Below are 14,455 nucleotides of genomic sequence, written 5' to 3'. Positions count from 1 at the left end.
CATATTAGATTGATTTCTGAAGGATCATGTGACACTGAAAACTGAAGTAATTATGCTGAAAATTCAGCTTTACCATCACAGAAGTAAATTACATTAAAAAAAAAAGTTATTTTCAAATATTTCACTTTTCATTTTTTTTTTTTTTTGTTTGTTTGTTTGTTTTTTTTTTTTTTGGTTATGTTCATATACAGTAATTACAGTCTTGGTGAGACTTCTTTCAAAAACATTAAAAAATGTATTTTGCATTCAAAATTAAAGTAATTGTGAGACTAAGTTTAAAATAACAAAAGTCACAATCATGCAATATAAAGTCACATTGAGAGATAATTATGTAATTATGAGAAATAATTGTGAGATTATTGCAATTGTGAGACAAAGTCACAATTACCTTTTTATTTCTTTTACTCTGAAGCAGAAGCTGCATAGACATACAGAAAAGGTACGGTATGTATACACTTTGAGCATTATAATGATGTTGTTTGTGTGTGAAGTCAGATAAGAGAGAGAGAAAGAGATGGATTTAAATGCAGGTTTACTTCAATTATATAAATGAAGAAGATAACAACCAAGTAAAACAATGAAACATAGAGAAAAAAATATACACAACACCCATGGAAGGACAACAACCAACATTGAACAGAGGAAACACAGGGGTATATATACAAGGGTTGGTAACAAGCTAACAAGACACTCCTGGAAACAATCAACACTAATCAACAGAGAAAACTACAAACTACAATCATGGCACTCAGTCCAAACACAGCACAGGGAACATGTAACAGTTTGGTACCTAACGCCACTTCAGGAATACCCTCTAAAATCTTTTATTTGAGAAACGAGTACCAATGCACTGTTTTCAGTGCAGTCAAAACCAGTGTTGTATAGGCTACTCGAGACTCGGACTCGGTCTCAAGACCATATTGTAATGGAACTTGTGTGCATGTTGACTCGTACTCGTGCATAGATATATACACTAGATGTCGCCTTGGGGTTCTAGGCATGCGTCCAAACCGCCGCCATCTTGGAACAGGGGTCTTGTCATAGGAAGTAGCTAGTTAACGCTGCTATCTCCGCCTGTACTTTGAATTCATGGACGATGGTGGACTTTTGTGCAGCGTATGGATGTTCAAAAACGAAAGAAATCTAAAAACCAGACAGCAAGGGATTAGCTACATTTTACAAGTGAGAATGTGTTTTATGATATTGAATGTTACGAAATTATATTGCTGGTTACGTTGGTTTGTTTCAATCCTTGGTTAACGACCACAGCTAATCCATGCTAGTTACCCATTAGTCTTTGACAGTTAGGAAAATCTTTGCGTTGCAGGGGCACCTGCTACTGAGACCATCATCAGACCCTTTCTGGTCTCGGTCTCGGTCTCGACTCGTACTTGACCCTCTCTGGACTCGGTCTTGACTCGGACTCGAATGAGCTGATCTCGACTACAACGCTGGTCAAAACAACAATCTTTAACAGGGATTACACTGTCTGGTATGATAATGCAGCATCTACTCCAACTGTACAGGGCAGGCATATGTTTGAAGCGGGAGGTTTTAGGGGAGATATCCTGTGCTGTACAGTCATGTTCTAAAGTTCATTGGGGTTGTGTGGTTTTGTCAGAGGGGGAGTAAACTCAACCTGAGTTGTGGCAGGAAACCATAACAGGTGCATCCTGAAGAAACATTTTCCCTTTCACCAGCATCTTCCAGCTTTTACAAAACTTTTTCCTTTTTCTCTTAACATTTACCAGAGAGTACATTTTGTTTAAATGAGTCACTACAAAAAAAAAAACATATTTCTTTGAGGGATTCAGAAAAAAGAGCTGATCGGACAAAAAAAAAAAAAAAGAAAAGATGGTTGCATTTCATCAGAGGTCAGAATCTTTCAGGAACTGGTTATGTTCATCATTTTTCCCAAAAGTGACTGCAAGAAAATAAAAAATATATTTTTTTTTAATTCTGCCCTAAAATGGCCTGTTTTCATCATATCATACTGTGTAATACTTAAAGACAAAATTATATACAAAACACGGAGAAAGGGAGTGTCATAAAGAGAGAAAACATGAAGAAAATGATTGTCATAAATCCCTCTTGGAGCATTTAAAACTATAATTATTGTGACCACCAAGAGAAAAGGATAAAGAAATGCACTTTCTTTTCACACTATGAATGAGTGCTGTTTTCCCAACCTGAGTATTATCCTTCTGAAAACAGCACAGTAACACTACATAAGTGGGGGGTTTGATGAGGATTTCTGCTTTGAATGCACTCAGGCCACTTATGGTGTTGGAGGAGTCCTAGCATTGTCAATGCACTGTTTAATGTCACTCTAAGTCTACCCACAAACAATACAGGCAGACTTTGAATAGCTGAAGTGTTCCAGGGCAGAAAGCCACTTTACACCAGAGTCAAATGCAGCATTTGTTCGCTCATCAGAATGATAAAAAAAACAAAACATATATATATATATATTTCTCACATAACCAACATAATTTCAATTCAAATCAATATTGCATGGTCATTGTATTTATCATACATTGATAATAAGTCAGACAATATATGATGTAAGTCAGCTGATCATTATCTCAAAACAAACCAAGGGTTTAAGATATTTTGATAATGGCTGGCTGACTGCATTGTAAACCCTGATAAGTTGAGACTACTCAAATGATTTAAGGAAACCCTTTCCCTCAATTTAATTGAGTAGTGGTGCCTAACAAAACTTGCTATTGAATTCATTTGAATTAACGGTCTGACAAAGATGCTGAGTGAGGACAAAACAGCTTTTAAATATTGAAAATACCTTGCAAAAAGTATTAAAATAAAACATATAATGTGATTAAGAAAAAAAGTGTATAACATCTACCTTTTAATTTAACATTCTCAGGGCATTGTTTGCATGATGAGTTTGTCAGAACTGCTGCGTAATGGAAATTCTCAAATATTTATGTTGCCAAAACATAGGCCTATTTTAAGTAAGTGATAACTTGATTTCTTTATCAATGACAAAATTAGGATTTACAGTGTACGTTATTCCACTTAAAATCTAAGATTAGAGAATCTAATGAATCTATGGGGATTTTTTGGGGAGAAAGATGTATCTGGGATTTAATGTGAGAACAGACTATAAAACTATAAATGTAGTAAATGAGGTTTTAAATGATGCGGCAGGCTTTTCTGTAAAACTGGCTGTAGTGGATGTTCTCAGATGGTAAATCTGTCTCAAAGAGCTCAACAACTCTCTGGGTGGCTCTTCTATCCTGAACAGCTTCTTGGCCAAATCAGATGGTAATGTTGGCGCTGAAGATGCTCTCAGTGGTTCTACTGAGAAAGCATTTCAAAACTCTTGCCTCATTTCCTCAAACACCTGAAAACAAGATGCCAGTCTATCTTGTTCAGATTTGCCATTTTGTCTGAGTACTTTCACAAGAGACATTTTATTCCTTTTTAATTCACAGAATTACAAAATTTTCAACCTCCTTATTGCTGCCTTAAAGATGCACTGCATATTTCTGGCTTTTCTATGACAATCTGTGACTGAAACTGGCGTTTGAAAAATTTGAGGCCTACATATTCATGGCTGACTATCAGAACGGACCTCACTTTTGGGATAGTTCACCCAAAAATGAAAATTCTGTCATCATTTATTCACATTCATGTCAGTACAAACCTTTATGACTGTGGGACATAAAGAAAGAGATTTTGAAGAATGTTGGTAACCAATTGGTTTTGGTTCCCATTGACCTCCATTGTATTTTTTGCGAAATAAGTCAATAGGAACCAAAACTGTTGTTTACCGACATTCCTCAAAATTTCTTTTATGTTCCACAGAATTTGAAATGCCATGGTAGTGAATTAATGATGACAGAATGTCTCAAGAGCACAATGAAAATGTTTACTGAACTGAGCCTTGTCTACACTTTTAAACACAGAGAGTAACCTCAACAAAAAAAACAAAAACAAGAAAGCCGCTTTAGTGTATCTGTAGTTTTATTCATATTTTGATTTCTTTTGGATTGTTCATTGTTCAGTATAAGTATAAACAGTATCTATGTAATTTTTAATAACTTAACAATGTTAATCCACAATGATGAGATCATTGTACAATGCATGTAAATGTTGTCGTATACCTACTATTACATCCCCAGGTTTTTAATATCTCTCTGTAGATTGGTGCCCTATAGATCCACAATAGCATTTCTCTTGACTTTAGTCTTCTCTCAGCAAACTAATAAGTTCCATATGTGGGTCTGTAAGAATTTTTTTCTCCATCAAGCACAGAAATGTTTTACTTGACAAGAAGGAAAGGGGTACGGCACACTGTTGTACATTTTATTCAGCATTCGACAAGGCAGCCTCTGTTGTACCTCGGGCAGCAAGCCAGGCTTCCCTACCTAATACACTAATACAACCACTAGTTGGTGTAAAAAGGTACTTTGCTCATGTTTGAGCAGCATTGTCTCTTCTAGATTTGAACACACTCTCACCCACAAAAACACATAAATGCTTAAAGTCCTTTGTGCTCGCTGTGTAAGACTGCAGGAGCCCGGGCCAGGATTCTCAGAGCGACTGGCCTCTCACTTCAAAGGAGAAAGACCACTAGCTTCCTCCTCTGACAGGGAAATGAAAACACTAAGTGACTTTAAGAATGCTCAAAGACACTTGTAGAAATAGGGAGCCTCTCTTAGGCTGGAAAGAACTGCCTGTGTTTGTGAAGGGAAATTATAATGTAAAGTTTGTCACCCACTGAGGCATTCCTCACCAGTTTGGCACGAGCTGTGGGGTCCTTTAGTGTCCACTTGTGAGGTGACTTTTTAGAAAGACTATGGTAAACAAATACAAGAATACTGACTAACTCACATCCAAGCACAACAATGTCAGGATTTACTGGAAAAATTGTTTACTGTTCTGTTGTACCAAAAAAAAAAAAAAAAAAAAAAAATTATGAAAACACTTCTAGGTATCTGTTACAACATCATTTGAGAGAATTTTGGGAAAAGATGCAACTCCTACATTCCGGGAATGCTCTCTCTGTCATTCTCTCTCTCTTTTTTTCTACTTTTCCTGCTGTGAATGGGATTTAATACATTCCAGACTGTCATTGTAAAAACCATCAGCATTGTGGGGGAAATACATCTGGTGTCCATTTCTGGATGATAACCTGTTTTTGCTTACGCCACTCACATTGGAAATGGTAGGAAAAAACTATGGATAAAGAGAACCAGAATTGCTCATCATAATTTTTTGTTTGTTTATTATTCCTTGATTTACCATTTTCATGCAAGACTTAGAAACAGAAACTGTTCATGATCTTTGAAATGCAGTCTTAGGACTGTTTCATGAATTGTTCTCATTTGAACTGCAGTTTTCTGTCAGATTCAAGCGTTTAGATGTAATGCTCTCTTCATGATGAGCTGCCGCCCTCCCACACACACTCTGACAGTGTAAACTTGGCACATGTTTGTGTCTCACCGGCTCTTGGAATTTAAGTATCAGCATTCTGGGAAAAGCAAAATACAGAGTGAGAAGAACACATTGCCGCTCCAATGGGCTAAATGAGAGGATGATTTATGATTATCTGATTCTTAAAGTGCTCCACCACAAAGGCATTTACCATAAATGCATCTCATTTTATGTATTGAGATATTTATTTTAAACATTCTTTACTTTTCTGCATTTTTTTCTTCTGCTCTAGTATCGCGTATAGCCAGACCTTCAGACTGACGGCAGAAGCTTTCATTGGCCAAGGACCGCCCAAGAGGATGTTTGACTGACATGTAACGCAACCAATCACAGTTTGTTTTGTTCCACATCATGTTTATGGGTGTGAAAATGTAAAGTCGATGTCCCTACAATAAAGTACCCGTTCCATCACCCAAAGTCTGTTTTTTTTTCTAAATCGCCTGAAATAAGGTCTGTGGTTAACAAAGCCTCTAAATATTTTTGGTCTATGACATAAAACATAGCAGTTATAACCTGCTTGTGATTATTTTTTATTTATTTATTTTTTTGTGTTTTTTGTGTCTTAAAAACGGTGGTTGCGAACAAGTTACTAAAAGGGACTACTTCCTTTGGCGGGGACTTTAGACGTCATCGTGACAAACAGGACATTTGGACAGCATTTCTCATAAAAAAGTGTATAAATCATATACAGTGCAGATCATAATCAGTGAGCATGTTTTAAAATAAAGTTGTTTTTTAAAGGTGCCCTAGAATTAAAAATTGAATTTACCTTGGCATAGTTAAATAACAAGAGTTCAGTACATGAAAATGACATACAGTGAGTCTCAAACACCACTGTTTCCTCCTACTTATATAAATCTCATTTGTTTAAAAGACCTCCGAAGAACAGGCGAATCTCAACATAACACCGACTGTTACATAACAGTCGGGATCATTAATATGTACTCCCTCAATATTTGCATATGCCAGCCCATGTTCAAGGCATTACACAAGGACAGCCAGTATTAACGTCTGGATCTGTGCACAGCTGAATCATCAGACTAGGTAAGCAAGCAAGGACAATAGCGAAAAATGGCAGATGGAGCAATAATAACTGACATGATCCATGATAACATGATATTTTTAGTGATATTTGTAAACTGTCTTTCTAAATGTTTCGTTAGCATGTTGCTAATGTACTGTTAAATGTGGTTAAAGTTACCATCGTTTCTTACTGTATTCACGGAGACGAGAGCCATCGTTATTTTCATTATTAAACACTTGCAGTCTGTATAATTCAGTGTAGCATTAGCCGTTAGCCATGGAGCACAGCCTCAAACTCATTCAGAATCAAATGTAAACATTCAAATAAACACTGTACTTACGCGATTAGACATGCTGCATGATGAACACTTTGTAAAGATCCATTCTGAGGGTTATATTAGCTGTGTGAACTTTGTTTATGTTGTTTAAGGCAAGCGCGAGGTCCGGGGGCAGGGAGTGTGAGGATTTAAAAGGGCCGCAGCCTGAATCAGTGCATTTCTAATTATGCCCCAGGCATAATGGCAATTAAAAAAATTTATTAAAAAAAATCTATGTGAAACTTCACAGACACATTCAGGGGACACCTTAGACTTATATTACGTCTTGTAAAAAAAACTTTTGATGGCACCTTTAAATAAAGTTTGAGGAAGCTTGGTGGTGGTGACGTTGATCTAGGACCATATTATAGCCTACTGTTAATGTATAAAACTTGTAAAGATTATCTTGATAGACAAAACGTGTAAGTGTCATAACCCTTTGTTAAACACAGAGCTTATTTTTTGTGATTTTCCAAAAGTCTATGGGAAAAATGCATAGGCTTTTGATCGAGGGAACCCGTGTGCCGCTAACTTCCGAGTTGGCCTACAAAAACACGTCATCTCTGAGGTACTCTATAATAGTATATTTAAAAATAGGCTATATTTAGATACCACTTAGGCTATAGTACACTTGAACCCATAGTGTACTACAAGTGGTAGCTAAATATATTTTTTAAATACAGAGATAGTATATTAAAATCACATTTTAGTTCATATTTCATGCTGTCTCAAAATAGCACAGTTGAGTACACTTAGATGTTCTCAAGATTACCTTAAGTAGTACTAAAGAAGAATTTTTATTATATTAAGTACAAAATTAGTGCGCGAAAATAAAGCACTATAAATACATTATAAAAATGTACTTTTTTTCACCTGGGACAAACTTAACATACTTTTGAAAATCCAGCTTTTAGTTGATCCTGCCTAGATCCTTCATCTTCTACGAGGGAGTTTGGCATCATGTCATTTGTTTCTATGCGGACCGTTAAAGAACACGTCACGCGGACATCCTGTAGAATTCAACCAACCAGATAACGACTTCGAAAATCCAGTTTCCAGTTAAGTGCTCCATATGCATCAGACATTCAGCCAACAGTCCGTGGGTATGACGTCTGAGGCTGAGACTACTTCTGCTCTAGCTTCTGTAGTACTCTAGCTTACTCTTGAAACTATTGACTTTGCGGTGCAAAGAAATCTCAGCTCTTGTGTAAAAAAAAATTGTGATGTTCCTCATTTGTATGTTGCTTTGCATAGGAGCATCCTGTGTGAAGGAAATGTCTTTGATGTTTTACTTAATTCATAACCACCCAAACATTTGGTGTAAAACAGTTCAGCAACAAAGACACATCAGTGTTGGACCATTCGACACACATACAATTGACTGGATTCTTCCTCTCATAAATGCAAGACCCTCGGAGCCAGTGAATGCAGCCTTTATTGGCAAGCCCCAACCCATTGAAGGGGTTCCTGTAAAATATGAGGTAACGTCATTTGACCACTGAACTTGGGAAGCCTTGCATGAATAGCTTGCAGTGGCCTTAGAGGAGTCGAGCACATTTCAGAGCGGAAGATCTACACCCCCTACTTTCCTATAAAGAATTTTCCATCCCTCCTTCATTTATCCATCCACACTTCCTTTCTAAATCTGTTTTTCAGACATACTATCCAGAGAAAAACACCTTCATATGTCTGGCATTATTTGAAAAGTCAAATAGTAAAACAAGCTCTGGGCATTCAGCCCTGTTATGGACCCATCACTATGGTAACTAAGCTTCATATTGGTCCAAATAAAGACTCCCGTAAGCAGTGGTTTAGAAGATGTTAGCTTTAGAGTTTGAAGACACGTCTGGTGTGGATTAAACCTGCTTTGTTTACAAGAGCATTTTTATTTTGCTATGTTTATTTTAACACTAATAGACACGATATATCTCAAGACTGGTGTCGTCTTTTCTCAACACACCATTGCTAATCTGACTATTGATTGACAGTTTAGTTGGAGATGGACCATATATTTCTTTTAGATAAGGGAGTTATCTAGACCTTTGCCTTATTTTGGCTCTAAGCAGAAATAGTGACAGTTTTGCGCTCAACAACAATTGTGGAGCAAAAAAGATTTTAAAATGCCTCTTTTTTGATGCATTTTTGCAACGATTTTATGAATGTGACTCTTTTTCACGTGTTTGATGAGTCAGCAGAAAAAAAGGGAAGTGAAAGGGACAGAAGGAGGGACTGTCTGTCATTTCAAGGGCTTTGAGACAACCACTCATATCCTTTTCACCTTTTTGTGTCTTTCCTGTGTCACAATTCATCTGTTGGCAAAATTTGTTGTGTGAATGTGCAATATGAGCATATTTATGTATGTGCTATATACAATACATCCTGTAGTACACCAAGGTTTAATACATATTTTCCTCTCATTGTTCACATTTAGCCATATAATGTATTTTATTAGAGCCAGAGATTACAAAACAACATTTTTCCCTTCTGACTTACACTGGAACACAAGCATTTCTTTTCAGCGTAGTACTGTACATGTTGTTCATTCATACACTGACGTCAGGGAACAAAAACATTGCTTTCAGCAGCAGTGCTCTCCTTAGGGCCACATCTTAACAGTTTCCTGGCCTGAGGTTCTTCATGACAGACTTGAAGAGTGAATATAAAAAAAAAAAAAAAAACACGAAACTAAAATACTGTAAACAAAATTAACAGAATGAACAACTAGACATACAGTATAGATTCGATTAATCTTCACGCCTCACAGTGTAACATCATTGTTTTCAACAGGATCCAATTTTAAAACAAGGGCAATGTTCTCTGAAACGATGCAAAACCTGCTCTAAAAATACTGACCGTTTAACTGTCAATCAACTGGAACACTGAGAAAACAATTCCCTTGCTTTCCTTCACTCTCCCTCACTATCACTAATTTTCTATCTCAACCTTCTCTGTTAAAGATACATTGTAATTTGCTCTACAAGTTCATAGATTAAACAAGGGTAAAAATCCCATAAACTTTAACTGAAGGAAGGACCAAAGTGATATATTAGGCTATTACAATACCCATGTTTTCTAGTGCTAAATCTCAACCCGTTGTGCAATTCATTTATATGATCAGTAATATTACTTTTCAAATATAATAATAATACAACCCAAATTGTTAGGATGTATTTTTAAATTTGGATAAAATGAAAACTAAAAGATTTTCAAATCACGTGAGTCAATATTTTATTCACAATAGAGTGCCCCAGGGATGACGCGTTTTTGTAGGCCAACCCGGAAGTTAGCGGCGCACGGGTTCCCTCGATCGAAAGCCTATGCATTTTTCCCATAGACGTTTGGAAAATCGCAGAAAATAAGCTCTGTGTTTAACAAAGGGTTATGACACTTACACGTTTTTACTATCAAGATAATCTTTACAAGTTAACACAACATTTATAGATTTTGAAGCCTAAATAAAGTCATCAGATATAAAAGGCTAACAGTAGGCTATAAACGGACTAACGGACTGTGCTGTTATGAATACTTTTCCACTTTTTCATGAGAAATGCTGTCCAAATGTCCTGTTTGTCATGATTACGTCTAAAGTCCCCGCCAAAGGAAGTAGTCCCTTTTAGCAATTTGTTAGCAACCGCCGATTTTAAGACACAGTAAAAGTTTAAAAACTCACAAGTTGGTTATAACTGGTGTGTTTTATGTCATAGATCAAAACATGAAAGTATTTAGAGGCTTTGTTAACCACAGACCTTATTTCAGGCGATTTAGCGTTGGAACCGGAACTCCTAAAATGCTAACTCGCTTCCGGGTTTTGCCTACAAAAACGCGTCATCCCTGGGGCACTCTATAGAACATAGACAACATAACAAATGTTTAAACAGAGAAATTTTACACTTTTATCCACTAAATGAGCTCATTTCAAATTTGATGCCAGCTACAGGTCTCAAAAAACAGGGGCAACAAATGGCTGAAAAAGCAAGAAATTTTGAAAAGATTCAGCTGGGAGAACATCTAGCAACTAATTAAGGTAATTGATATCAGGTCTGTAACATGATTAGCTATAAAAGGGATGTCTTAGAGAGGCAGAGTCTCTCAGAAATAAAGATGAGCAGAGCTGTGAAAGAGTGCGTGAGAAGATTGTGGAATACTTTAAAAACAATGTTCCTCAATGTCAAATTGCAAAGGCTTTGCAAATCAAGGGACAAGGCCGAAGACCTTTATTGGATGCCCGTGGTCCTCGGGCCCTCAGACGACACTGCATCACTCATCAGCATTATTGTGTCAATGACATTACTAAATGGGCCCAGGAATACTTCCAGAAACCACTGTCGGTAAACACAATCCGCCGTGCCATCTGCAGATGCCAACTAAAGCTCTATCATGCAAAAAGGAAGCCATATGTGAACATGGTCCAGAAGCGCCATCATGTCTTGTGGGCCAAGGCTCATTTAAAATGGACTGTTTCAAAGTGGAAAAGTGTTATATGATCAGACGAGTCCAAATTTGACATTCTTGTTGGAAATCACGGACGCCGTGTCCTCCAGGCTAAAGTGGAGGGAGACCTTCCAGTGTTTTATCAGCGTTCAGTTCAAAAGCCAGCATCTCTGATGCTATGGGGGTGCGTATACGGTATGGGCAGCTTGCATGTTTTGGAAGGCACTGTGAATGCTGAAAGGTATATAAAGGTTTCAGAGCAACATATGCTCCCCTCCAGACGACGTTTCTTTCAGGGAAGGCCTTGTGTATTTCAGCAGGACAATGCAAAACAACATACTGCAGCTATTTCAACAGCATGGCTTCATCATAGAAGAGTCCGGGTGCTGAATTGGCCTGCCTGCAGTCCAGATCTTTCACCTATAGAGAAAAATACATCAAAGATGACCACAAACTCTTCAGAAGCTGGAAACCTATATCAGGCAAGAAAAAAAAGCACAAAAACTCCAGAAACTCCTCACCTCGATGCCCAGACGTCTTCAAACTGTTTTGAAAATGTAGTGGTATGAACTCAAGTAGTTATGTATGTATTGCTTATCATTAATATTATTCGTTGTCATTTGTAAAATATGGTTCTTGTGTTAAATGTATATCAAAATATATTTGTATATAGTATTGTGCAATGATGCCAACTTGAACATCACGTAGACCTGTAGACGCTGGCGGGTGACGCTAGAGGGCGATCGTGAGCCGCAGGACATAGAGCTTCATTTATATATGAAGAAGCCACTCTGGCAGTCACTGATAAACAGTTGAAAATAACTAATTCCTATCTCTGTTTATGTGTTTTTACAGGTAAGATGAGTGATGTGGCATCACAGTTTGTGTTCATAAAATGTTATACGTTAGTTATATGTGTTAGTTTGATGAATTTGTATATTAATTCGATAAATTTAACGGTTGAGATGCGGCCGGCGGCGCCCGCGCGATGGATTGCGCAATCGCGGCTGGGAGGCGGCCGACTCCGCTGGGCTGGTGGAGGCCGCGCGAGATATTACAGCAACATAATCATATTGCTTAATGTTGTTAGTATTACAATATAATTGTAATAATTGGTTATGAAAGAGTTTATATTTGTTTATTGTTACGTTTGTGTTCTGTAAACCTGTCATGGGTTAGGAATAAATAAATTGCTGATACAGATCGTTTATAACAGAGCACACAGAGAGACATAGCATACTAAAAAGGAAACTAAGTGCTTATACACCGTTTGTGTATGTTTATTGAGTATTGAGTATTATTGTCTGTCTGATGTAATGGAAATGTTAATGTGTTACAGACAGTATACAGCAATATATTCTTATTTTCTTTTGATGTAGTGTCATAAGATTGTGCAAAGTGAGTTTAAGGACATAGAGCTTAATTTATATATGAAGAAGCCACTCTGGCAGTCACTGATAAACAGTTGAAAATAACTAATTCCTATCTCTGTTTATGTGTTTTTACAGCAATAAAACAATATATGTGCCACCAGAAGTCTCCGCCTCTTCTGTGTGTGCAACAAAAAGAGGAGATGCTACACCATGGTAAACATGCCACCGTCCCAACTATTTTGAGACCTGTAGCAGGCATCAAATTTGAAATGAGCTCATTTTGTGCATAAAATTGTAAAATTTCTCAGTTTAAACATTTATTATGTTATGTTAGTTCTATTGTGAATAAAATGTTGGCTCATGTGATTTGAAAGTCTTAGTTTTCATTTTATTCAAATTTAAAAAAAACGTCCCAACATTTCCGGAATTCAGGTAGTAATATTCTAATAATAATTTCCAATATTCTAATTATATTCTAATTTTGGGAATATAGCCTATATAAAGTCTAAAACACATAGCACTAACTGATGTACAGTAGAAAGACGGCAAGACAGCCCCTTGTCTCTCTTACAAAATCTACAATATTACATACAAATGAACAAATTACTCAGTATATTACTTTAATAAAAAAAAATAAAAATAAATAAAAAAATAAAAGGTTAATGTAGTTAAATGAAATAAAGAGTTTTGTTGACAGTACAGCATGTACAGCTTGCTGACGGTCAAGTATTGCATAATTTCTTTGACTGGAAACTGCATAACGTGTTGTAATGTCCTACTGAAATATGACTGTCACTACATGTGCTGTAGATGTAGGGAAAAAAGTGCAGAGGCTAGCAAATTGCACAATAAAAAAAGCCAGTGAGAGCACATTAGAAAAATTGGATGACACGATCATGTGTTGTGTGATGCAGTAGACGCAGTGAGTTTGAGGAGAACCGCCGTCTGGTCTTGAGAGGGTTAAATTTCACTTTGAGGGGGAGTTACTGAATCTGCAGTAACATCAGAGCGCATTCCTCAGAGCTGCCAACATCCCGGGGATAAGACCTTCGCCGTCAACATCTCAGAGCCACATCCCGGGAATATACCGCAGTACCGGACACGCGTCGACTCTATTGTCAAGCCGCGTTTTCTCTGCTGGTTCGGAGTAAGCGAGCTCCAGGATCCGCTCAATGTCTTAATGTAGGTGAGTATAACGTTGTCCTTAAATGAATCAGTAGCCTACTATGTCAGAAAACCTGGCGATTTTTGCAAGCTTTCGAGATGGATCTTGTGCTTTAATCAAACGAGTAAAGGGAAGAAATTTTAATTTAGTATTATTATTATTATTATTATAATTTTTAATAATAGGCTACAATGTTTTGTTTCCATTCACTGCAGCAGGAGCCCTGTTACTGTCTAAAGTCCCCATACTGTCTTTCGCAATGCCGTCTTATAGGCTTTATTCAAAGATTTCCCACGTAAACACTGAAAACATTATCACAGTAACAAGTGCTAATGCTTTAGCACTGACCAGACCAATGAGATATTCGAACGTCTTTCAATAAGGTGTTACGTTTTTAATGAGTCGTCTATACATTTATGAATACAATACATTTACTAGTCTCACAGAAATGAGGAATATTATATCTCTAATTAATGTCTGTATCAAATCTGTCCCTATCTTTATTCTGTTTGCCGATAGAACCTGTTGATTTTAAATGATTCCCTTTAAAAGAAATACGTAAAATTAGGTACTTGATATGACACTGATGTTTGCTGCTGGTCTGACCTAAATTCACAGATGTTTGCATTCACATACAATGACCACATCCTTTATCATGCAGCTTCATATTGACACCACACTCA

The 14,455-nt window shown here is 36.9% G+C and overlaps 1 protein-coding gene and 1 long non-coding RNA gene across 5 annotated transcripts in view; both read left to right on the top strand.

The window, feature by feature from the left end:
* The first annotated feature begins 1,061 nt into the window (after positions 1–1,061).
* LOC137034725 (uncharacterized) lies at positions 1,062–5,871 on the top strand. The gene is made up of 3 exons (XR_010896971.1): positions 1,062–1,182; positions 1,328–1,492; positions 5,696–5,871. It is a non-coding gene; the product is annotated as an uncharacterized lncRNA (long non-coding RNA).
* Positions 5,872–13,523: 7,652 nt separating this feature from the next.
* The window catches only part of si:ch211-204c21.1 (disabled homolog 2), a 36,198-nt gene continuing 35,266 nt past the window's right edge, over positions 13,524–14,455 (top strand). For 2 of the 4 annotated variants that reach the window (XM_067408103.1, XM_067408101.1), the window contains exon 1: positions 13,525–13,793. The gene's annotated coding sequence lies outside the window, so the exon portion shown is untranslated. Of the gene's footprint in view, positions 13,794–14,455 lie in introns of all 4 variants that reach the window. The other 2 variants (XM_067408105.1, XM_067408102.1) reach the window with 2 other exon arrangements.

Source organism: Chanodichthys erythropterus, chromosome 13 (assembly GCF_024489055.1).
Source record: "Chanodichthys erythropterus isolate Z2021 chromosome 13, ASM2448905v1, whole genome shotgun sequence".
Lineage (NCBI taxonomy): Eukaryota > Metazoa > Chordata > Actinopteri > Cypriniformes > Xenocyprididae > Chanodichthys > Chanodichthys erythropterus.
This window is presented reverse-complemented; position numbering and strand designations above follow the sequence as displayed.